Raw genomic sequence first — 24,900 nt, 5'->3', positions numbered from 1 at the left:
GTATCTGGAAGTCTTCCTGAGTTTCTCTAATCAGTCTCAGACTTCAGTCAGAGAGTATGTGAGGATTCTAGGGTTCATGGTATCCTTGATTAACACAATTCCTCTTGCCAGGTTTCACATGAGAAAAATCATATGTTTGTTAAAAACAATGTTGACCCAACATTCTCACCCTCTGGAATTTCAAATTCCAAACTTGGATTTTGTGAAGAGAGAAATGCTTTTTTGGTCCCCTTGGAACTCATGGTGCCAGCCTGGCAAATCAAGCAGCAAGCTTCTGACAAGCATGGCTTTAAGAGAAAAATGACAGGAGGGATCAAATAGAACGCAGGTAGTCTTCCATAAAAACATACAAGCCTCTACTTCGGAATGACTATGTCAGCATTCTTTCACACCCTCCCTCCCTCTAGGTTCTGTGTCTATACTGGGTCTACCAGCTATCCTCCTAACTCCCCTGCACTCTTCCAGTATTTGCTGGAGCCAGTCATGGATCCTAAGGGCATCCTGGGGGCTTGGTCATCTGTGTTTCTGTCCAGAGGGTTTATATATATATATATATATGTATATTCCCTACTCATTTGTTTCCTTTTCCCTGTCACCCAACCCCCACATGTTTATTGACTATTTCCAAGGATACCTACCCTCTATCAACTATGTCTCCCCTTAGGGAGTATCATAGATACACACCCTCCCTCCCAGGTCACATATTCATTCCTGCCAACTGAGCTGTTAATCAAACCCAGGTTGGCTGGGCTGTAAATAGGGCTTTATCCCTGTATTTAGTTGGAGCAGCCCAAGACAGAACTGCTTTCATGGAAAAAAGAGATTTCCCTTAATACAGGTCTCCCATTGTCTCTTCCAACCCCTGATTAATCTGGTACAACAGATGCATTGGATTTTGCTTAAAGTACTGTATTAATGTGGTTAAAGAGTCTTTGAAATAAAACAGACAGGCCAATGCACATAAACATGAATGACATGTTAACTGTGGTCCATGTTAAATAATCTCTTCACCTCATCTTCTGCACATCCCTGAACCTCTGCAGGAGATTGCAGACAACACCACAGTAATGTGGTACATTAACAGGGAAGCATCAGTTATCACCCTCTCTGCAGGCTGGCTATGGTAGAGGTTGCTCTGAAGCATTGTTTAACCCACCAGGTTTCCTACATTCAGAGCAAAAGGTAGTGACAGACTAACTGAATGGGACTAGGACAGACCCTCACGAATGGAACTTGAACGTGGGAGTCTTCCAGGATTTCATCCACTGGTGTGGAGCACCTCAAAGAGATTGTTCACCTCTTTTCAAAACAGGCAATTGAACAAATTCTGCACCAGGACTCCTTGTAATCAGGCCTGGAAAACATGATTTTTCATTCCCTTGAACAGGAACGTTCCCCTATACTTTTACACGCTTTCCACTGATTTCCTGGGGCATTATGTAGATTCAGAAGAACTCTTCAATGATCATTATTGTGACTCCCTTCTGTCCCATTTAACCAGACCAGACACTCAACTGTATAGATCTCATATTTTGGTTTGCTCCCTATACATCTATGTATTACTGACAAATTAGTGAGGACTGAATTCACTAACAATGACAGAAATTTGAGTTTCAGACTTCACATCCTTCAGAAAATACATGATAACACAAACTCTTTTACTATAGCAACTTTATGTTTATAAGAGCAATATTTAAAATATGACCCTATTTTGGAATCTTTCATCCCCCCTATTACATTTAACTTTGTCCAGATTTCTTGTGCTGAGAGGTTGAGAGGTATGCCGGTAACAGTGGTTACCAGCCCTTCCAATTTACTCACAGTCAATTAGCAAATTTGACAGGGGGGTCAGCATGGATCCTAAGGGCCAGCATGGATCAGGTAGAGGGTTCTACTTTTATCCTGCACCACCCCCTGACATATAAGCTGAAACTGACCTGCAGGGGGTGTGTAATTAAGGGATTGCTCTAACCTGCCTCCACACTGCGGCATGGTGCCATGTTCAAGCTGCCTTCCCCTTCAGCTAAGCACATTGCAATTGGCTTCCCAGCCTCTGCCAAGAAGCTTCTATTGGTCTGTGTGTACTTCTCACATGTCCTCCCATCTAAGAAGGGCATGTCCATCCAACCTGCTGCCCCATCAGTCACCCAATGAATTCCAGGTCACCTAGTCTGTAGTCAGGGTTTTATCCCAATATGCAAAAAGAGCTGCTGCTACTTGAAATTCTTATGTCGCTAACTGAAGAAAATGCTGTCACAATAATAACGAAGGCCCATTCAGGGATTCTGCAGTACTATTTCTTTAAACTTTGTGTGTGTTACTATGCTTTGGCCCACCTTACTCCCTTAGCAAGATGCATCTGTCAACCATTTCTACATGTCTGTCCACAGATCCTCCTCTTTCTTCTCAGACTTTGGTCAAGCTGTCCTTAAAAGTGGCTTTGCATTTAAGATCACCTAGGAAACTGGTGGCACCTTCCTGGTGGAAAGTTAAATCTGTCTTTCTTTGAACCAGCTCAGGAAGGTGTCCCTTTGATCAGGAATTGGAAAGCTGTTTTACTTATTACTCTGCAATGTGCAAGAAAGTATCTGAGTTACAAGTTTTCATGGTGTGTGAACCTCTTTGGTTTTCCATAGAGATGGGGTTGCTTTTAGAAGAAATGCTTTTATTCTTGCCAACACTAATTTCAGAGTTTACTTTGAATCAAGCTATCTATCTCCCTGTATTCTTTCCTGAACTTAACAACCAGGGAGAAAAGAGTATCCATACTCTGGACATGCCTAGGCAACTCAGGTATTATCTTGACAGAACTAATCCTTTAGGAAATTTGAACAGCTGAACAGCTGTGTATTTCATATGACTGGACAAAGAAAATGTAACCTGAGCCAAAGCAGACTATTTATGCACTGCTATTCCTTGCTTTATTTTTATTTTCACCAGGTAAATCACTTCCATGCAGGATCAAGACACAGGGAAAAAATTCAGTCCTACTCGTCAACTTTGGGGTCTTCCTGAATCCTTTTAACACACCTTAACTGACCAACACTACACTACAGTAACTAAATGAAGCTGAGGGTCTAGTGGCTGCTAGGCACCCAAAAGGCACGGCGTTCTAAATGCTCCAAGGTGCAGTTTATCCAACTTTTTGTTTCAATAAACAAAAATCATCCATAAGGAAAGAAATTCAGTCATACTTTATTATTTAAGAGGGAAATGAGATGTATCCAAAGATGAATGCTCAAAGTTAAACAAATGACAGTGCACAATAAACACATAAAACAAATGCATGTGATGATGCATAAATCATATCTGGAAATACTATTTGCCTCCCTGCACCACCTTAAAAAGGTAGTCACATTCTGTGTCCCCATCTGGTGTTAAATTGGGATAAAAATTAAGGGAATACTATATTTCAAGTAGCTGCCGATATATGTATACACACACACACACACACACACACACACACACACACACACACACACACACACACACACACACACACAAATGTATACATATACATGAGCGCGCACACATACACACACACACACACACACACACACACACACACACACACATATATATACACATCTATATATATATATATATATATATATATATATATATATATATATATATATATATATATATATACAGCATGCCTCCTCACCCCTTCACACAAAAGACATCCACCTTATGTGTACCCCCCAATGACAGACTAGAACAAAACTGAAAAACAAATAAAACATTTATTTTCAGCAATAAATAAACAGAATGCTTCTTTACCCTCCCACAAAAGATAGGCACATTTATATGCATCTGATGTTTGAGAAAAATGAAAAAAAAATTACAGTAATATTTCCAACTTGTTACTTTTAGACAGTACATTACTCCTGTAAAAGCTTAGCTGACAGTCTATGCACCCCTCTGAAATCTATGAGGAAAGTTAAAGAAAAAATGACAACACACATTGTCCCCATCCTAGCACAAGAATAGTGACCTCTGACATTTTGGAGGAAAGATTCAGAAATAAATTGATAAAGAAATATCACATGTATCCCAGCAAGGAAAACATCAAACAAAACAAAATATGAGCCAGGAAACACAGAGGCAAAATTTAATGGCAGATTATATAAACAAATAAAAGTTTTCACTTGGATATAATCTGATAATGTTGAAGAAATGATGACATCATTCCAAGCTCCCCACACAAGTTACAGTGACCGTCTGTGTTCACCTTTGAGCAGGGCTAGTTTTAGACTAGGCTGGGCTCAGGGCAGATGCCACTACTAAGTCTGTGTCAAATTTGACTTATACCACCTAGATGTGCAGGGGCCACAAGCCCCCAGAAGCTGCGAGGGTCTGGATATTCTGCAATGCATTTTATGCCTTATTGTTTTGACACAACATAAACTGAGCAAATCAAAGGGTCATTTAGTTTTATCCAGAAAGCTCCCACTCTCAGCAAGCAGTTATAGCTACATATATGTACAATTCAGACATCTGATTGTGACAGAAAAGGATTGCCATGTGACGTAGTTCACACAAACAGTTGCCATACATTAAAAGTATTCCAAGTTGCTTCACATTTCACACTAGTCCTGCAAATGCACAATAATGAGCAAGCAACAGCAGACAGCAATTCATTGTCCTCTACAGTCAGCCCTAACAATTATAGCTAGTTTATCTGTGTATATGGCAGATGTCCATCTCAGTAGTCCATCGTACTTCACACAAATGCACACTACTCCTGAAACCAGATAGTGACTGTTTAAACTGAACAACAATAGATCAGTTTCTTTCAACAGACAGCTCCAAACCTTACTTAGCAGTTATAGCTACTTCTGCATGCACTTCAGATGTTTCTGATAAATGATAGCCATGTATTTTATTCCAGATCTGTCATCTTCCATGAAGAGTAGCCAGATATTAAAGTACTCTAAGTTGCTTCATAGAAATCATGTTAACTCGGCAAATGCACACTGGACCCTTTTTTGTTGCAGTGTATTAAACTTACTGACTTCCATGTTTCCTTCCCTGCTTTAGCTAGTTAAAACTTAGCTTTCCATTTTCTTCTTTTTCCTTTTAGCCTTTCACAGTCTACAGGCAGACTGAGCTGCTTAACCAGTCTCCTTCCTACTTGCCAGCATCATCAAACTTCAATCACTGCCAGGATCTTACTACTAAACAGAGCCGAAATTTGTATGATTAAGATTTTTTCAAGCCTAATTGTTATATCTAAAGTGATCTACAGACACTTGTAAAACTCCCTCTTTAGTGTACACACTGCCAAGGGTTAGTGTCCCATTGTGGTTTTCACCAACTTCTTCATTTTTTCTATTTCTTGACACCTTGACAAACTAACCTGCTTCCTCTGCTTGACCTATGACTTTGCTAAATACCTTCTAGTCTCTCTCTATCTATATGTGTAATGAGCTGCTGTTCTTTCACAGACCCCTGTTTTCTCTCTGAAGTCCTAACACCTTGCTCTGTCACTAACTCCTTTCCAGCTCTTACTCTCCTCCCTTCAAACCACTTGCATTTGTGTTGCATCCCTAGCTCCTTTTCTATCCCTTATTTCTCCTAGCCTAATCTGCCTACGGACTGAAGTTCTTTACCTACTCTACAAAGGTTGCAATAGCTATCTTCCAACTGCAGTATATTCTCTCCTCACTGATTGTTCTCTTGCGAGCTACAGGTGTGATGGTGGGGCTCCACTCTTTTTACCCCTCACTACTCTTGGACTTCACTTCACTCCCCTACCCTATCTCCATTTCCCACTCACCCCCACTATCTCTATATTTATACTCTCATAGCCACGTCACTTCCTCTAACAGCTCCTCCTCTTCCTACCCACATATCTTATTGTTGCACCCTACCTCTTTCTGGTCACTATACCTCTTCCCCTTAGTACCCCTTTCTTTCCCCTTCATCCTTCCTTCACACCGTGTTACTCTCACATAACTTTCCCTTTCTTATAATTTTCCCTCCCAGAACTTTATATACCTTCACCCTCACCACCCCCCTCTCCAGTTTCTCTTCTTTCTAGTCTTATTCCTACTCCTCCTACTACCTATCTTCCTCATTTACCCTTTCCTTTCTTGCACCCCTCCACTTCCTTCCTTTCTCCAAACATGATCTCGGTATATCTATTTACTCCTTCACTTCTCTTACTATCTCTCCTTACCTGCTACAAAACTAATATCTCTTCTATCAACCCACCACCTACTCTTACTCACCCTCTTTATAGTCCAGACAGCCCCTACCATGTCATAATAAGTCCTTACTTGTTTAATTCACCTACCTTTTTCATGCACAAATACAAACTTCTCAACATCAACCCCCATCCACACAAAACTAAGTTCAAACACCTTACTAATGAATTTAAACTCCCTACATAGCATACTATCTCCATAAATATTTTACTATGTGGAGATATACACCCTATCCCTTGCCCCAACACCTCCCCTAATATTGACCCCAACTCCATTCCCCTACCTACTCTAATTCAAACTATCCACCAAGTATCTAATTGTCATCTCTATGAATATTCAGAGCCTCCTAAACAAAATTTCCAAATTTCATGCATGGATTGTCCACCACCTACCCAACATAGTTGTACTCACAGAAACTTGGCTGAAACCACATATTACAGACACTGAAATTCTTCCACCAGGTTACAACATCATCCGTAGTGACAGAATACACAAAAAAGCCAGTGGCATAGCAATTCTATTCTTCAATCATCTTAACATCACACCACTGCCTATATCAATCCCCGACTTTCTCCCTGCAGAATTAACACTAGCCAACTGCAAACTAAACAACTACACATCATTAATCATCAGTGGTATCTATATTCCTATATTACCTGGGAATAACATCCCTACTCTAGAAAACATTCTGTCCTTCATCTCCAACAATATCTCAATTGAAACTGTCATCCTAGAGGATATCAATGTCGACTGGCAAACCCTGACTTCTGACTACCCAACATCTAAGTCACCAACAAACAGATGCTCGTGAAACCTCTTGCACGGCAAGGAAGGCAAGAATCCACAAAACGAAGCCAGCAAGTGAGGAAGGTGTTAGCAATCATTTATTAACCCAAAGGAAAAATCCAGTTGGTTGTCAGAATAGATAAATATCAAAATATATCCAAACCAGTTTCGGCTCAAAAATAGCCTTCTTCAGTGGACACAAACAGAAAAATCAAACAAACAGCAGCAACTCAGTATATACATGTATAGATATACACCTGGTGATTAGCAACATAACCAATCACAACAATGAAACAATCAATGATGATAATTAATCATTAAATTAAAATTGATCATTGAGACCAGGTGGAAACAAAGCTCCCAGTTTTACTATCCATTTTTTTTCTTTAATGTTGAGCAACTCATGCCAACTGTCTTTGTCTTTACAAATTCCATTAATATGGTCAATAATCACAAATTTAAAAGAAGCAGTAGCATGTTTCAAAGTATGTTTAAATAGGGCATTATTGGGACGTTTATTTTTAATACCACTAAGATGTTCACAAATTCTCAAGCGAAAAGCTCGAGAAGTCTGCCCCACATAAAATGCGGAACAAGTGCAGGTCACCAAATAGATGACCCACTTGGTACTGCAATTAGCCCACATCTTTATTTCAAAAACCTCAGAAGTGTTTTTACTAGTGAATTCACGAGTATTAGAAATCTGCATGCAATAAGCACAGTGACCACATGAAAAACACCCCAATACAGGACCCCCTGTCAAGGAGATTTGATTATAGACTGGAGAACCATTTACAGGCTTTTTATAATGACTAAGCCTTGAGCCTATGGTCCGTCCCTTTCTGAAGGAGAAAGAACATCTCTCCTCAAGAAAAGGATGAAGTCTTTCGTCAGCTAACAAAACATTCCAATGTCTCTGAATAATGTTTACAAAACCTTGAGTGTTTCGTCCATAAGTAGTAACCAAACGCAAAGGCTGTATGACCCCCTTACTATTGTGATGTTTATAACGCAACAAATCTTGCCTATTAAACTTGGAGGCCCATTGTTTAGCCTGATTAATGGTCCCTGGACGATAGCCCCTCTCAAGAAATCTACAGGCAAGATCATCACGTGTTTTATAGATAGATAGATATCTTAAAGAGTTTCTTAACTATCTCAATAACAATGTATGGGGCATTGAATTTAAAATGTCATTTCACAGATCCAAGATGTTTTTTCTGGATGTGGAAATTACTAGAAATGCTGACAATACATTGTCTACTACTATTTTCAGAAAATTTCCTGAATACAACTCTTTACTATATGCTTCCAGCCTCCACCCACAACATATCATCCAGAACATACCCAAATCCCAATTTTTAAGAGCTAAGAGGATCTGTTCTAACCAATCATCTTATGTTAAAACACGTGATGATCTTGCCTGTAGATTTCTTGAGAGGGGCTATCGTCCAGGGACCATTAATCAGGCTAAACAATGGGCCTCCAAGTTTAATAGGCAAGATTTGTTGCGTTATAAACATCACACTAGTAAGGGGGTCATACAGCCTTTGCGTTTGGTTACTACTTATGGACGAAACACTCAAGGTTTTGTAAACATTATTCAGAGACATTGGAATGTTTTGTTAGCTGAAGAGAGACTTCATCCTTTTCTTGAGGAGAGATGTTCTTTCTCCTTCAGAAAGGGACGGACCATAGGCTCAAGGCTTAGTCATTATAAAAAGCCTGTTAATGGTTCTCCAGTCTATAATCAAATCTCCTTGACAGGGGGTCCTGTATTGGGGTGTTTTTCATGTGGTCACTGTGCTTATTGCATGCGGATTTCTAACACTCGTGAATTCACTAGTAAAAACACTTCTGAGGTTTTTGAAATAAAGATGTGGGCTAATTGCAGCACCAAGTGGGTCATCTATTTGGTGACCTGCACTTGTTCCGCATTTTATGTGGGGCAGACTTCTCGAGCTTTTCGCTTGAGAATTTGTGAACATCTTAGTGGTATTAAAAATAAATGTCCCAATAATGCCCTATTTAAACATACTTTGAAACATGCTACTGCTTCTTTTAAATTTGTGATTATTGACCATATTAATGGAATTTGTAAAGACAAAGACAGTTGGCATGAGTTGCTCAACTTTAAAGAAAAGAAATGGATAGTAAAACTGGGAGCTTTGTTTCCACCTGGTCTCAATGATCAATTTTAATTTAATGATTAATTATCATCATTGATTGTTTCATTGTTGTGATTGGTTATGTTGCTAATCACCAGGTGTATATCTATACATGTATTTACTGAGTTGCTGCTGTTTGTTTGATTTTTCTGTTTGTGTCCACTGAAGAAGGCTATTTTTGAGCCGAAACCAGTTTGGATATATTTTGATATTTATCTATTTTGACAACCCACTGGATTTTTCCTTTGGGTTAATAAATGATTGCTAACACCTTCCTCACTTGCTGGCTTCGTTTTGTGGATTCTTACCCAACATCTAGCCTAAATCTCCATGGCTTTACTCAAGTAAATTCCACCTGTGACCACTACAATAAATCCTCCAACACAGCCACCAGCCTTGAATGGATCCTAGTATCTAACCCGGCTTGTATCACAACCCTAAAACACTCCCAGACTCTATTAGTGACCACCTTCCTGTCTATGTACAAAGACTTTCCTTACATCAGAACAGGCATCAAAAATACAAAGAATGCCATAGTCTCACAAATTTCAGCACAGAAGAGTTCAACAATATACTTAGATCAATAAACTAGTCCTTCCTCCTTAGCCAACCACTAGAGGTTGCAGTTCTGAACTTTAACCACATTTTCCTGGATAGTCTTAACTCCCTAGCTCATCTCAGGAAAAAGTCAAATCGCCATTCACTTTGACTTTCTCATTCCACTTGAACCCTTATGCACAATAGGGACACAGCTTGGAAAATTTGAAACAGCTAAGTAACTATACAAAAAACAAGTCAGCATAGATAAACTATTATTTAAAACCTAAAATAAACCATCAAAACAATCCAAAAAATTCTGGAATACCATCAGCAAGATCCTGAACCCTGTTTCTCCCTATATACCAAACCCATTCCCAAACCTTTCTCCCTCTGAAACTGACACTCTATTCAATCCTACTTTATTAATTAAATTAATAAATTAACACAAAACATTCAGAACCCTAAGCCAACACCTCTACTCTCACTCCTTACCAACATACCCATTTTCGCTCTTAAACTAGTCCGTACTGCCTACATAAAATCTTCCCTACCAAACTTAAACCCTATTCTGCCTCAGTAGATAATCTCTCTCCAGAATTCCTTAAACTTGCTAACTCAGTAGCCTTTCCTATCTCTATCCTAATCAACAGATCTATTCAAGAATCTTTAGTCCCTTCTATCTGGAAACAATTTTTCATCATTCCATTTCATAAAGGTGGACTATCCATAGAACTGACAAACTATAGGCCCATAGCAGTTCTGTCATCTCTCTCAAAAAGTCTCAAAAATGCACTCACAAACAACTTCTAGAGCATCTCCTAAATGGAAATCTACTCACATCAAGCCAACACGGCTTCTGTCCTAACCACAGCACAAGTACTGCTTTACTTTTCTTTGCACATGCTATCATTAAAGCTAGAAAAAGCAATAACCTGATATCCTCCCTCTTTCTGGACCTCTTCAAAGCCTTTGACATCATCTCTCACCACTTACTTCTCCACAAAATGTCTGTTCTTGGTTTGTCCAACTCTGTTGTCAACTGGTTTTCTAGTTATCTTTCTAACTGATAGCAGTCTGTTAAGTGGCTTTCCTCCAACTTCCTCCCAATTAACACTGATGAACAACAAGTTTCCATTCTTGGGCCAGTAATTTTCAACATCTTCACCAACAGCCTTCACTCATCTTACACTCACTCTTCCCTTATTCAATATGTTGGTAACTCCACCATCATCTGCTCATCTGATAATTTCCTATACCTGCAATATCTTACTCAGAAATCTTTAAACTCAATAGAAAGCTGGTTAAGTGAAAACCAACTTATATTTAACCCTAAAAAAACAAACTGCTGTCATCCTTTAGCATTACATCTCTTAATAGCATCTTAATAAGTAGAGACACACACTAAACTCCTGGGTTTTATCATCAGTGTCCAACTAAAATTTGACCAACATGTACAAAGCTGCATAAAAAAAAACTCACCAAAAACTTGGGATGTGATACAGAACAAAAAACATTCCTCACCAATGACACTAGACTGGCCCTTGCTAGTAAATATCTTCTCCCCACCCTACTATATGCTTCTCCTATTTTAACCAACCTATAATCCACCTTAAAGGTGGGAAAGGTTAGTTTGCTTTTTATTTGTTGTATTACTTTATTGCCTTTTTCTATTTTGAATACTATGATTTGTTTTATTTACCTTGTGTTTTACTTGTATTCTGCTTTTAACTGCATATTAAAACTTGAAGACACAACAGCTCTGTCTCTTGCTAGTCAGGCAGAATTTTTTTTCCCACCCTCTTACTCGGTTACTGTTGTGTTCTTAAACACCACTGTCTTTCTAGTTGCCTGCCCCTTATGTTAATTTGACCATATAACTCATTTCCTCTCTGTTTTTACTGGCTTCTGTGAGTAAGCACAAAATTATCATTTTGTGAAATCACTCCCCTTCAGCTATTTAAATTTATTGGCCATCCTACTGTATTCCATAGTACCAGAATACAAAAGTGACCACCCCCTTTCAATCTATCTTGCTGTTTTAAAAATAGTAACTCTCCACTAAAACTTAACTTTTTAGACAGGTAAAACTTAAGTTACCTACTTTCACATCTAACTCCTCTAGTGCACATTGCAGTGTTTAGGATAAACCATTTTTTTTCATCTTACCTTTAAGCATCCCTGTGACTAGCACTTGCTTTAAAACCTGTTGGAAAGCACTAGGAAGTCTTAAACTGATACAAGCACTCAACTCTCCTTGTTAATAAGGAGAAATTAATCATATGCACTAAACAGCCTATAACTGCAAAGTACCTTGTAAGGTAAGGGAAAACAGCTCTTGTACTTTACAAAAAAAGCACCAAACCAGGCATGTCCAAGGGTCAGCTTCCGATGATTTCTCCTGTCCACCTGGTGAATCTGGGCATACTGGGACAATGCAGCAATTGTCTCATGTACACAGGCAACCCTCTCCTCCTACCACCCAACACTACAACCTGCGAGAGATGTACTTACATAGCCAAACTGGAAACAAAGCTCTCTCCACCCAAGATTGTGCTAGACAGTCAAGAGGAGAAGGTTAACACCCACACTACACCTCAAGCAAAACATAGCCCTTCTAAACCCACAACACCAACACCCACACATAGCAACACTAAACCCACATATGTGGAGGCCCTTAACATTAACCTGCCCAAGCAACAAGGACCTCCGAAGCTGAAATGTAAACAAACACCAATCACAACCAAAGTGTCACATAGCTCACAACACTAGTGTGCCACCCAACAACAGCCCCTAAGGCAAGACAACGTACCCAACACTTAGTCATAGGTGACTCTATAGTCAGGCACACTGATATCTCACTCACCAGGCTGAACAAGGAGAAAATTGCAGTCAGCTGCCTGTCGGGTGCCAGGATCCGCCACATAACACATGCACTCAAGTCACTCCACAACAAGTACAAATATGACTCTGTCATTGTCCATGTTGGAGTGAATGACTTGAGACATACCTCCCTGGACAACATGAAAAGAGACAGGGAAGAGGTTTTGGATCATGTGGCCCAGGCAGGTATGACCCTAGCCCTGAGTAGCATCCTGCCTTCACCCAGAATGATACCACAGTATAAGGACAAAATTATTGACTTCAACAATTGCCTAAACTTCTGGTGTCATTCAAAGGGGATCCAGTATCTGTCTGCCTGGGACGACATGACCAACAGACCATGATGCTTTGCCAGAGATGGTCGGCACCTGTCGCCCCTGGGATTCAGGTTACTGGCTAAGGCTCTTGCCACCCCTATAGTGCCTTTTTTAGGCAAAGTTCAAAGGACAAAACCACCACTGTAACGGGTGCAAGCATGCAAAATCTGTAGGTGATGCTACTCAATGCTAGAAGTCTAAACTTCAAAATGCACTCTCTTGAGGCACTCCTAAAAATGGAGAACATCGTTATCTGTGCAGTAACTGAGACCTGGCTCAAGGCTCCAGAGAGCACCACTGCAAGGCCAGGCTACAACTCTTACCACACTTTTCAGCCACCAAACCAGGACCGAAACACTAAAGGTGGAAGAGTGTCCATATTCACAACACCAAGCTAGTTGCCCAACAAAATGTGTCTGAAATTCTCCAGGTGCAATTAGCACTAGGTATGACTGCAATCCAAATTGTAGCTGCAGATCCCCCACCATGCCTCAAGATTCTCACTACACCTTTCTAAACATACACCTTAATACTGGGTGATTTCAACTACCCTGCCATTAACTCAGAAAACTACTCATGTACCAACACCTTTGCCCAACAGTTCTTGGAATTCATAAATTCCAATGCCCTGGATCAACTAATCTTTAGTCCCACCAAGAGCTCCAATATCCTAGACCTGGTCATTACCAACATGGGAAATCGATGCTCAACATCTATGGTCACCCCCTCGTTGGTCAGGTCTGACCATAAACTAATCACCCTTGACATCCACATCCCACCCCCACCCCCCAGTAAGGAAACCTCCGTAAAAACTTCTCCAAAGCCAACTTCATGCTACTCAAGTCAGACGTGACAAACTTCATGACACCCATGCAGATGGAAACTGAAAGTTCGACTGCTGAATCCTACACTAAGGCACTGTATGAGCACATCCACTCGTGCATGAATCGTGTCATCCCCAAAAGAACCAAGATGCTCTCCTCCAAAACGAGGAAGCCAATCTGATGGTCCCTTGCCAGAAACAAACTTTACAACAAAAGGAAGAAACTGTTGCAGAAAAGAGGAAAATCCCAGGATGCAAAAAACTCACTTACCAGCCTCAGTAAGAAGCTGAGATCCCTCATAAAATCCTCCAAAGCTAGTTATGAAAATAAAATTGCCAAAGATTCCAAAGACAACCACAAGGCATTCTGTAGCTATGTCAAGAATCTAAATGGCAATGCTCAGATCTGCTCTGAGCTACAACAGAATGGCATTAAATATACTGATCTCAAGGATATTGCCAATATCCTGGCAGATCGATTCAGTGCAAACTTTACCCCCCTCTCACCCCCTAAAGGGTCCATCTCAATACCAAAAGATTGCCATATTCTGTTAATAACAGCCACACAGGCAAAAAATGCACTCTCCAAAGCTAAGAATACAGCTTCCATGGGACCAGATGACATCCCTGGCTGTGTACTACATGAACTACAAAATGAACTGCCACCTCTCCTAAGTATCATGTTTAATCATAGCCTCATCTCAGACTTCATGCCCACTGAGTGGCGCACAGCTACAGTTATCCCACTCCACAAGGGGGGATCCACCTTGGATCCTGGGAACTACTGCCCCATCAGTCTGACGAGACTGATCTGCAAGGCCATGGAATGTATTATTATAGAACTTTTAAACAAAGACATTGACAACCTTCAAACACTGGACCCCACACAGTTTGGGTTCGTGAAGGGCCGATCTTGTCTCCTGAACCTGATTGACTTCTTCGAATCAGTCTCCAGAGACATGGACAAGGGCAAGGTGGTCCATACAGCCTATCTGGAACTCACCAAGGCCTTTGACACCATTAATAATCACAAAAAAAGACACTAAACGAACTCAGGCAGCAAACTGATACCACAGGAAAACGTCTCTTTCAAGTGAAGTGCTAGAATTAAGCTGAATCTGAAGCACTAATGGAATTCCATTAGTGCTTCAGCTTCAGCTTAATTCTAGCACTTCACTTGAAAGAGACATTTTCCTGTGGTATCAGTTTGCTGCCTGAGTTCGTTTAGTGTCTTTTTTTGTGATTATCAGTTGATTTGGACACTTTCCTGTACTTGTTTATCCTTTGACACCATTCCCCACTCTGGAATCATAGATAACTTATTAAGCTGGGCATTAATCCCTACATCACTCGATGGGTTGCCAACTGGCTTACTGACAGAACCCACACTGTAAAAGTAGCTGACTCCAAATCTAGCTCCAGACAAGTGACAAGTGGAGTACTTCAGGGTTCAGTCCTGGGACCGCTGTTTGGCATCTACTTCTCTGAAGTACAGGCCAACACTAAGGGACACTGGCTAACAAAGTTCGCAGATGACTGCAAACTGGAAGCCATTATTGAATCCCAAAATAATGTGGATATTCTACAAAAGGGACTTACAGAAACAGATGCTTGGTGCCACAGCCATGGGCTCAAGCTCAATGCCAAGAAATGTATAGTTATCCCCTTTGGGAAAAAACATGTACCCGTGAATTGCCACATAGGTGGCAGTATACTAAACACCGAAAGTGTGATAAGAGACTTAGGGACACAGGTGGACAGTGGTCTCACCTTTGATAAACACATTGCCACAACAGTCAGGAAATCCTTCTATGTAGCACACGTCATCACTATGGACTTTTCATCCAGAAAAAAGGAGGTCATTGTCCCACTGTACCCATCCCTCATTAGACCCATTATAGAATACAATGCCACATTTGGTATGTACCTCTCAAGACATCTGCAACAACTGGAAAGTCCACAGAAAAACCTTGCTAAAAGAATCAGAGGCCTAAAGCAGATGCCCTGTGCTGACCATTTAAAAAAACTCCACAGATACTCTGTTGCATATCGTCTACTCAGAGACGATCTCTGCTTAACATACAAAGCCATGTCAAACCCAGAGCTGTTGGACATGCTACACTTAAGAAATCCCAATCCCTCAGAGACACACACTCCAGGAATCTAAACCTTGTCATCACAATGAACAAAACATGCTGGAGGGATAGGTTCCTGACCCAGAGACTCCTTAGACTCTGGAATGGACTGCCCATACATGTCAAGCAGAGCGCCTCTTTGGCCCACTTCAAAAGGAACCTTGATGACTGGATGGGAGATAGGAAATTTACCCCAGGGATCATGTCAGTCGCCCTGCTAGACAGGTATCCAGGGAAGTAAATACTGTGGAAAGAAATAGCCAGGGAATTGTTATGGCTAGGCTTGTATATGCCCTAGGGCCGATAGCCTAGTACCAACCTATGAACCTATGAACCTAACAACAAAGATGGAGCTCTGCTACAACAAAATTGCTAGGTAAATTGCTAATCAACCCTAGAAGTCACACCACTATGCATCTCTAAAAGCTCTAAACTGGCTTGAGCTACCTCAGCAGCTCCTCCTCTCATAACTTCTCCTCACTCAGTTCATAATAAACTAACCTACTTCCTGTCCTGCCATTGCTCCACTTCTCACATTCTATATACCCAGTTTCACTCCAGAGCTATGACCAACTTCTATTAGAAATCTGCAAGCCTAAAAAATCCTGAGGTCATTCCCTATACAGCTATACTGTGGCTCTGTCCTGGAAAAATACCTCTAACAATCAGACCTATCCCAAATAGTCTCAGTTTTAAAACAGCCTTAAGAGAAAACTCCTCAACTCTTGGGTCTGCTCCTCTCTTAGTACCACCTAATATCCCATCAATCTACATAACTCCTATACCTCCTCTTCTAATTTCCCCTGCCTAACCTACTTTCTACCTCTCCTCTTTAGCCTCTTTTACAATTTCTTCTGTATTACACCCCCCTCACTCACCCCTTACCCCCATATTTTCTTCAGCACCCCCACCCAGCTAATCATCATCTCACTATCCTGAATCCCCATTCTTTCCCTTTAATTCCACCTTTTCCCAACTACTGCTTCCATTCTTTCCTTTTCTTAATTACTACCTCCATCATTTCCTTGATTCTGCCTCCTCTCATCTACTTGCACACCCAGTCTACAGATAGTTTAGCTCTCCCTGGAAACTTTTTTTTCTGTTCTTGTATTTTACTGTTAAATCTAGCATTCTCCATGGTAGCTTTTTTCTGTTGTTGTATTTTACTACTAAATCTGACATTCCTACTCACACAGCTATGTATTCATTTTACTATGCATAATATTTCTGCCTGCTAACTAGATATCCTTGTCTTGAACAACATAATTATGTAAACGTTATTATCATTATTATTATTGTTGTTTTACCTGGAGCTTTTCTCCCCGGGCCTCCGTTGAAAAAGTCGGACTTATCCCAGTTAAATGTCAAAATACAAAATAAAAAATTAATTGTCTTTACACCTATTCTAGTCCAAGCTAAACTGACACATGAATGCCTGCTCATGTGCTCCTTCTCTGCTAACTACTTTTAAATCTTAACTATTTTTGTTCATGCACATTTTTTCTGCTTGTTATTATTCACCTTAAGTTCTCTTTTTAGTTGTTATGATAGCCTAATACACTGTTTGCACTGTACAGTTTTTACTATCTCTATTTCTACATTGTAAAACAGAACTATTCATTGTTCATACTGTATATAAGTCAGCTAAAATTACAAAATATGTATTTTATATATTGTCATATTTGAGATTATAATTTATAGATATTATGTATTGTTTTTTGTTAAATGTGGAGCTTTTCTCCCCAGTCCTCCACTGAAAATGGGTATTTATCCCAGTCAGACTTTCCCGCTAAACAAATGGAAAACAGATAAAATAAATAAATAAATAACTAAAACCTAGATAGTGACTGTATAAAATAAGAAAACAAGAGGATAACTTACTTTGTGCAGATGGTCTTCATCTACAATTATAGCTAAAAATCATGCTCACATATTGCATTTGGGAAAATTTACTTTAAGCATCCCACAGGGTGTGCAGTAGCAAACCATATCTTATAGCTTCATAGGAAGGTACTAGGCTATTGGCCCTAGGGCCTATATAAGCCTAGCCAAAAAGGTACCCTGTCTTTTGCCACCCAAGATAATTATTTTCCTGAGCCCCTGTTGAGCAGAGCCACAGTAGTGATCCACTGGGTGAATTTCCTATTTCCCATCCAATCATCAAGATTTTTCTTGAAGAGTGCTAATGAGAAGCTTTGTCTGATATAGATAGGTAGTTTGTTCCAGAGTATGGGAAGACTATGGGACAGGAATCTATCCCTCCAGCATGTTCTGTTTATTGAGGTGACAAGGTTTAGGTCTCTAGATCATGTAGCTCGGAGGGAATGGGATTTCTCTAAGTGGAGCATGTTCAACAGCTCTGGGTTTGACATAGCTTTGCATGTTAGTGAGAGATCGCCTCTGAGTAGGTGATATGCGACGGAGTAAATCTGGAGTTTTTTGATATCTCTGCCCATTAGTCAATCAGTCACACCTTTTGTTACTTCTGTATAAAGACAGGTGGTATAACGTTCATAGGGTGTTGTTGTCACTGCTACCCCTTCCACCTCAGGACCATAATGCTTTAAAGAGATGCATTAGCAACAGTTGATATTGAATATGTGATTGGGGTTCGGGGGGGGGGGCAGCAGTCCCCTTGCTGCATATGAACATTTCTATCTCACCATCAGTCAGTCATTCAAAGCCATTCCCAAACCTGTGAGAAAATTGTGTGGGATGTTTAAAGTAAGTTATCCCTTTGTATTTCAGCTTTGTTTCATGGAAAGAGTCACCCCACATTAAAGTATTACAAGCTGCTTCACATAAATGACAGCAATCCTGCAAATGTAAAACAGTCCAGCAATGCCAGACAGTGATTCTTTAAACCAAGTAAACAAGAGAGTCAGTTACTTTTTACAGACAGCATTCGTGGACTGTATTTCAGCTTTGTTCCATTGAAACAGTAGCTATACATTAAAGTATTCCAAATTCCCCTTACATAAATCACAGTAATCCTGCAAATTCAGAATATGGAGCAATGTCCAGCCATTAGTAATATTCCACCAAAGGCAGGGCCCCATTTTATGTAAAACAACAGATTTTACATTGAAAAACATCTTCTGGATAGAAGTACAGAAGTGCAGTTTCTTAGTCAAAAATAATTGGAGCAGGACAAAATTAGGGCCAAATTTTAAATATAGTCCTTATAAACTTAGAAAATTGCTAGAACAGAGTTTGCATTGGCATGCATTTTCTGAAGGATATGGAGTCTGAAACTGAAATACCTGTTATTGTATGGGATAAAATAGGCATGCTCTGCAAAATCTGGGACAGCTGAGGACTAACTAGCTCCTATCTGTCCAAACGCTCTGGTTTTCTGTCAGCAACAATAAAAATTGCATATATATATATATATATATATATATATATATATATATATATATATATACACACACATTTATATATATATATATATATATATATATATATATATATATATATATATATATATATATATATATATATATATATATATATATATATATATACTTACCTCATCCCATTGACTATATTCTATTTGCTCCGGAGTCTCACTTTTGAATTTCTTGATTTAATCCTCTGTCCGTCCTGTGACCTACCCAATTTATTGCCTTCTGAGGTCATAAGAAGTAGCAGCAAGAGGCCAACAAATAGAAAGGCAAAAACTACTGGACTTCCTCCTTAGGACACCTCTCTCACTGCTCTAGCAGGGAAGCTTTTCTGGTATTTATTTATCTTTGTAGTAAAGAAACCATTTCTTTACTAAAAAAATAAATAAAAAAGAGAAAAGTGCCCCTGCAAGAGTGACTCCCTAGTCAGCCGTCTAGTTGGCCTATGGCTAAGGCTGGCTATGTTCATGACCTATTTCAGGTATGTTAGCATCACTCTGTTGAACTAACCCAGACAAATCATCCTTGGTCAGAATAATGTGCTATCCAAGGGATTTTCAGTTTTATCTGCTTTAAAATAGATGCAGCCATTTCTAAGCTTTTTTATTCCACCAGTGCATCTTGTTATTATAATGCCTTCTCAACTGAAAACTGCCAGATGCTGTTTCAGGTCACACTTTTGGGTCATTTTATTGCTAATCAAAATGTTTATCTGCATATTTGCTAACATGGTTCATTCCAAACACTAAGATATTGGAATGGTATAGTCTTTATTTGTTCTTTATTTGGATATCTGGCTTTAAACATGTTTCTTAGAGTTAATATGTGCAGGTTTAATAATATTGTAAGCCATATCCAAAATTGAGATATAATATTGCAAACATTCCTAACAATAAAATGGAGAAATTTTAGTCCAAGATTTTGTCTGAATAAAGATTCAGTAGTTGTCACACCTTTTTTTAACTTATTCTGCCTCACTGTTTTCTTTATCTCCACTTCATAACAGTTTAAGGATGGCAAGGCATGAAATTCATTTTATAAAATAAACAAATCCAAAAGTGGAGTACATGAAATTCCAAAACAATTTGCTAAAAAAAAAAAAATCAGACTTTGCAGATCAAACTTTTACAAATGTTTTATATATATATATATATATATATATATATATATATATATATATATATATATATCTATTTAAGGTACCAAAACAACAATCCCTTCCAGTGCTCAGAGAAGAAAAAAGTATTAAATCACCAAAATAACTCCAGCACAAACAAAACGAAAACAGCAATGGTGCAAATGGAGATTTATTTCAAGCACAGTCTGCAGCACAGACTGGTTTTTCCACAAGGCGTCATCAGTGTGTGTCTTACTAGGCAGCCAGCCTTGGTTTATGTAGCAGCATTTAAAGATACATGTACATATTTCACATTTTAACATTTTCTTCTTATCATGTGAATCCACCATGTTCTTTGTATACCCCATATATCACATACACATACATTAATAAATCTATCAAAAATAAGATCCCTTATATCCCATCAATGACATTTACACCTAACTTATCAAACATCCCCCATCAACCATTGGAAATTGTTAATAAAATCTTTAATATAAAAATACAGCTTTTTAACCCCAATATTAGAACTTTACAAGAATGTCCATATTCAAAAACATCCCTTACCACTGATCATTAAGCCCTGGTTTAAAAAGGGCTCCTAAATTAATTATACATCTACGTTCCTTATTAAACAATATATTATCTCTAACCGTATCATTCATAACTTGTGCCTTTACCATATCTATTCCTACAAACACAAAATGGGCCATACTGTGCACCAGTGTATGCTTATATAAAGCACTACGGATACGTTTGCATTTTATATCACTTATATGCAAGGATATCCTTTGTTTTAAAGTACCTCAGAGATCTCTTCTAGTTTTTCGAATACAGGTACAGAGACAGAGACTAGGGAACTGGGTGGGCTTGTATCAACAGTTTCCAAAAGACAGAGAGCCCCTTTAGAAGGGGAGGTCAGAAACATCAAAAACGAACAAATGGAGCAAATATTTCAGGCCAGTCTGCATGCATAGCAGATGGGGTTTCACCAGCATTTGTTACTAATGATGTAAACCAATTAGTTATTAATCTTACTCAATATGTGTTTTCAGAAAGTGAACTCAGTGTGCTAAATAAAGGATTAGGATATGTACCATCATTCTATGTGTCACATTTTCATGTAATAAAGGATATCAAAAGTTTTTGCAGGAATTTAAATTTAAAACATTTTTTTGCTCATAAGGAAGATGTACATAAAATGGAAGGTGATTCATTTCATTTTAGAAAATCTGGGTTTCAACTCCCTTATCTTAGCACAGAAAAAACATTTGAACAGCTGATTATACATGGTCTACAGGTGAACCAGGCTTAGACTTTTCACCCCTTTTCAGATAATCTTACATTTGAAGAGAGAACAGCCCTTAATTCTTTAATGCATAATGAGAACATAGTCATTGTAGGTGCGGATAAAGGAGGAGCTGTAGTCATGTGGGACAAAACAGTTTATGAGCAAGAGGCATACAGACAGGTGTTGGATCCTATTTCTTACTGTTCTTTACCTATGAACCCCACACAGGGGTTTAAACATGAGATAGATATTTTTTTGATGAGGGCCAAAGAAGAGGGTATTATATCAGCAACACTGTTATTGCAATTAATGATGGATCAACCTGTTTTCCAGTATTTTTATTTAGTCCCACAAATCCACAAATCATTAAGTAATCCCCCAGGGCGCCTGATTGTGGCAGGTAGGGGATCATTGATTGAACCCCTGTTGGAATATTTAGAGTTTAAGCTGACACTACTCCTTCCCTTGATTACGCCTAGGATTAAGGACACCAAACAATTTTTACAGTTAATGGACAACTTACAGGTTCCCAGTAAGGTACATCTAGGGACACTAGATGTGCAGTCTTTATATGCAAGTATTCCCCATGAGGGGGGTATTAGGGCTTTTCATTATTGAATGCAACAGTTGGGTACTTTTACGGAACAAGAAATGGATTTTTTTGTTGTCCTTGTTACAATTGGTATTAGAACAACAACGCTTTTACATTTAACAATCAATGGTATCTACAGATGAGGGGTACGGCTATGGGGGCTACTTTTGCCCCCATTTATGCCGATCTCTTCATGGGCTATTTTGAGGCTCAGTATATTTATACTAGGAACCACAATTTTACATCCCAGCTTGTAATTTGGCATAGATACCTAGATGATTGTTGGGTGGTATGGCAGGGAGAGGCGGCTGACTGGTATGATTTTGTGGGACACCTAAATAATAATCAATATGGTATCAGTTTTAGTGGTAAGATTGACTTATTTACCACCGGCTTCTTGGATGTAAATATAACTAAGGCTACCGCGGGGACTATCAGCACTAGTCTTTATAGAAAGCCTTTTTCCAATAATTCTTTTTTACATGCCAGCAGCTGTCATCCCTGTCATACCATCAATAACATACCTATAGCCAAATTTTAGAGGGTAAGGCGAATATGTTCCGCAGATACAGAATATGAGATACAGGCTCTGGGTCTAAAGGCACGGTTTTGAATAGGGGATGCACCAAGTCAGTGGTAGAGAAGGCTTATATGCAGTCAAAAACCAGTAGTAGGACTAGTTTATTACACGATACCCAAAAGTTATGCAAGTCCAATGAAGGAAAATTGAGATTTATAACTACCTATGTTAGTAATACTTTTAAGATCAAGGCAACTATTTCTAAATTTTGGAATTTTTTACACTCATACCCATTGTTTTCTACCTTAATTGATGAACAATGTAGTTTTGGATACCGTAAGGGTAAATCCCTGGGACAACATTTTTCGTCATTTAAAAAAGGTCATTATCCATCAACAGGAGTACCACAGACTCCAGTGGTAAGTACATACTGTGGTTATTGTAAATACTGTAAACTGATTTCCAAAACACAATCTTTCACCTCTGTGAATACAAGGAAAGTTTATGATATTAAACATCTAATTAAATGCACTAGTGCATGGGTAATATATATGGCAATATGTCAATGTGGAGCCTTTTACATTGGACATACTTCTTGCACTTTAAAACAAAGGATAGCCTTGCATATAAGTGTTTATATTTATAAGTTAGGTATAAATGTCATTGGTGAGATATAAGGGATCTTGTTTTTGATAGATTTATTAATGTTTGTGAATGTGATATATAAGAACATGGTGGATTCACATGTTAAGAAGAAAATGTTAAAATGTGAAATATGTACATGTATCTTTAAATGCTGCTACATAAACCAAGGCTGGCTGCCTAGTAAGACACACACTGATGACGCCTTGTGGCAAAACTGGTCTGTGCTGCAGACTGTGCTTGGAATAAATCTCCATTTGCACCATTGCTGTTTTCGTTTTGTTTGTGCTGGAGTTATTTTGGTGATTTTATATATATATATATATATATATATATATATATATATATATATATATATATAAAATATGATTTCCCTAGTACTAATTGATTTTAACTAAAATTGACTTCTGTGTTATCAACACACTTTGGTCAACAGCACAGATGGTCAACAGTTGTGTGAGAATGAACCATCTCATGGGTTGGGGAATATGCCCATTCCTGGGGATTATGCAATCCCAGAGTTGGAATAAAAAAGTAGCAGCGGGTGTAAGGAGGTGCAGGAAGGGGGCATGACTCTGGAAAAACACTGTTTTATTAACTGCATGTTCCAAACATTTGCCTTGGAGCATGTTCAGTGGTGTGTCAACATTTGTTTGTCAATGTAAGTGAATGGACGTTAGCAAGTTTGAAGTAGCAGCTCTTTGATGGTCACTAGTTCTATATACTTACATATATATATATATATATATATATATATATATATGTATATATATCCAGCCATCCCCTTTTTGCAATTTTTGCACATGGGGCTGGGGTATCACTTCAACAGTGACAATTATCTGGAGCCAAGATTTACACCATCAGTTAGCTAGTCCTGCCATGGTAGTTGCTGCATACCACAGCACACACACACACACACACACACACACACACACACACACACACACACACACACACACACACACACACACACACACACACAGACACATGTTATACTGGTATATTACAAGTACTTTTTATCTGTAAACTTGACTGACTTGTCTAAACTGGGATGCAGTGTGCAGCAAAGCTGTACTCAGTAAGCGCCTGTATCTGTTCCATAACTTCATTTTCTCAGTTTAGGATGATCATTTTCCATGTTGACTGAGAATTCTCAGGATGAGCAAATGTTCTCAGACCAAGGCACAGAGTATGGTTCTTTAACCTTCATGAAGGACTGGTACATTTTTACTAGAGCTGTATAAAGTCATATTAGAAAACACTCACATCCTTCAAAAAACTAGTGTACTGTAAACTATGTAAACCACAAATTAATTTTTAAGGTACTTATTAGTATGTACCTTATTAGATGTGCTATTTGTTGTGAAAGTAAAAATGTAAACCACATGCTGATTCTAAGTATTAACTAGCTGTATATTGTAAAGATGTTTCTGACCATGTTGTATATTGTGCATTTAAATTAACTTTCAA

Source organism: Protopterus annectens, chromosome 3.part0 (genome assembly GCF_019279795.1).
Source record: "Protopterus annectens isolate FY-2018-M chromosome 3.part0, PAN1.0, whole genome shotgun sequence".
NCBI lineage: Eukaryota > Metazoa > Chordata > Ceratodontiformes > Protopteridae > Protopterus > Protopterus annectens.
Note: the sequence above shows the minus strand (reverse complement) of the source record.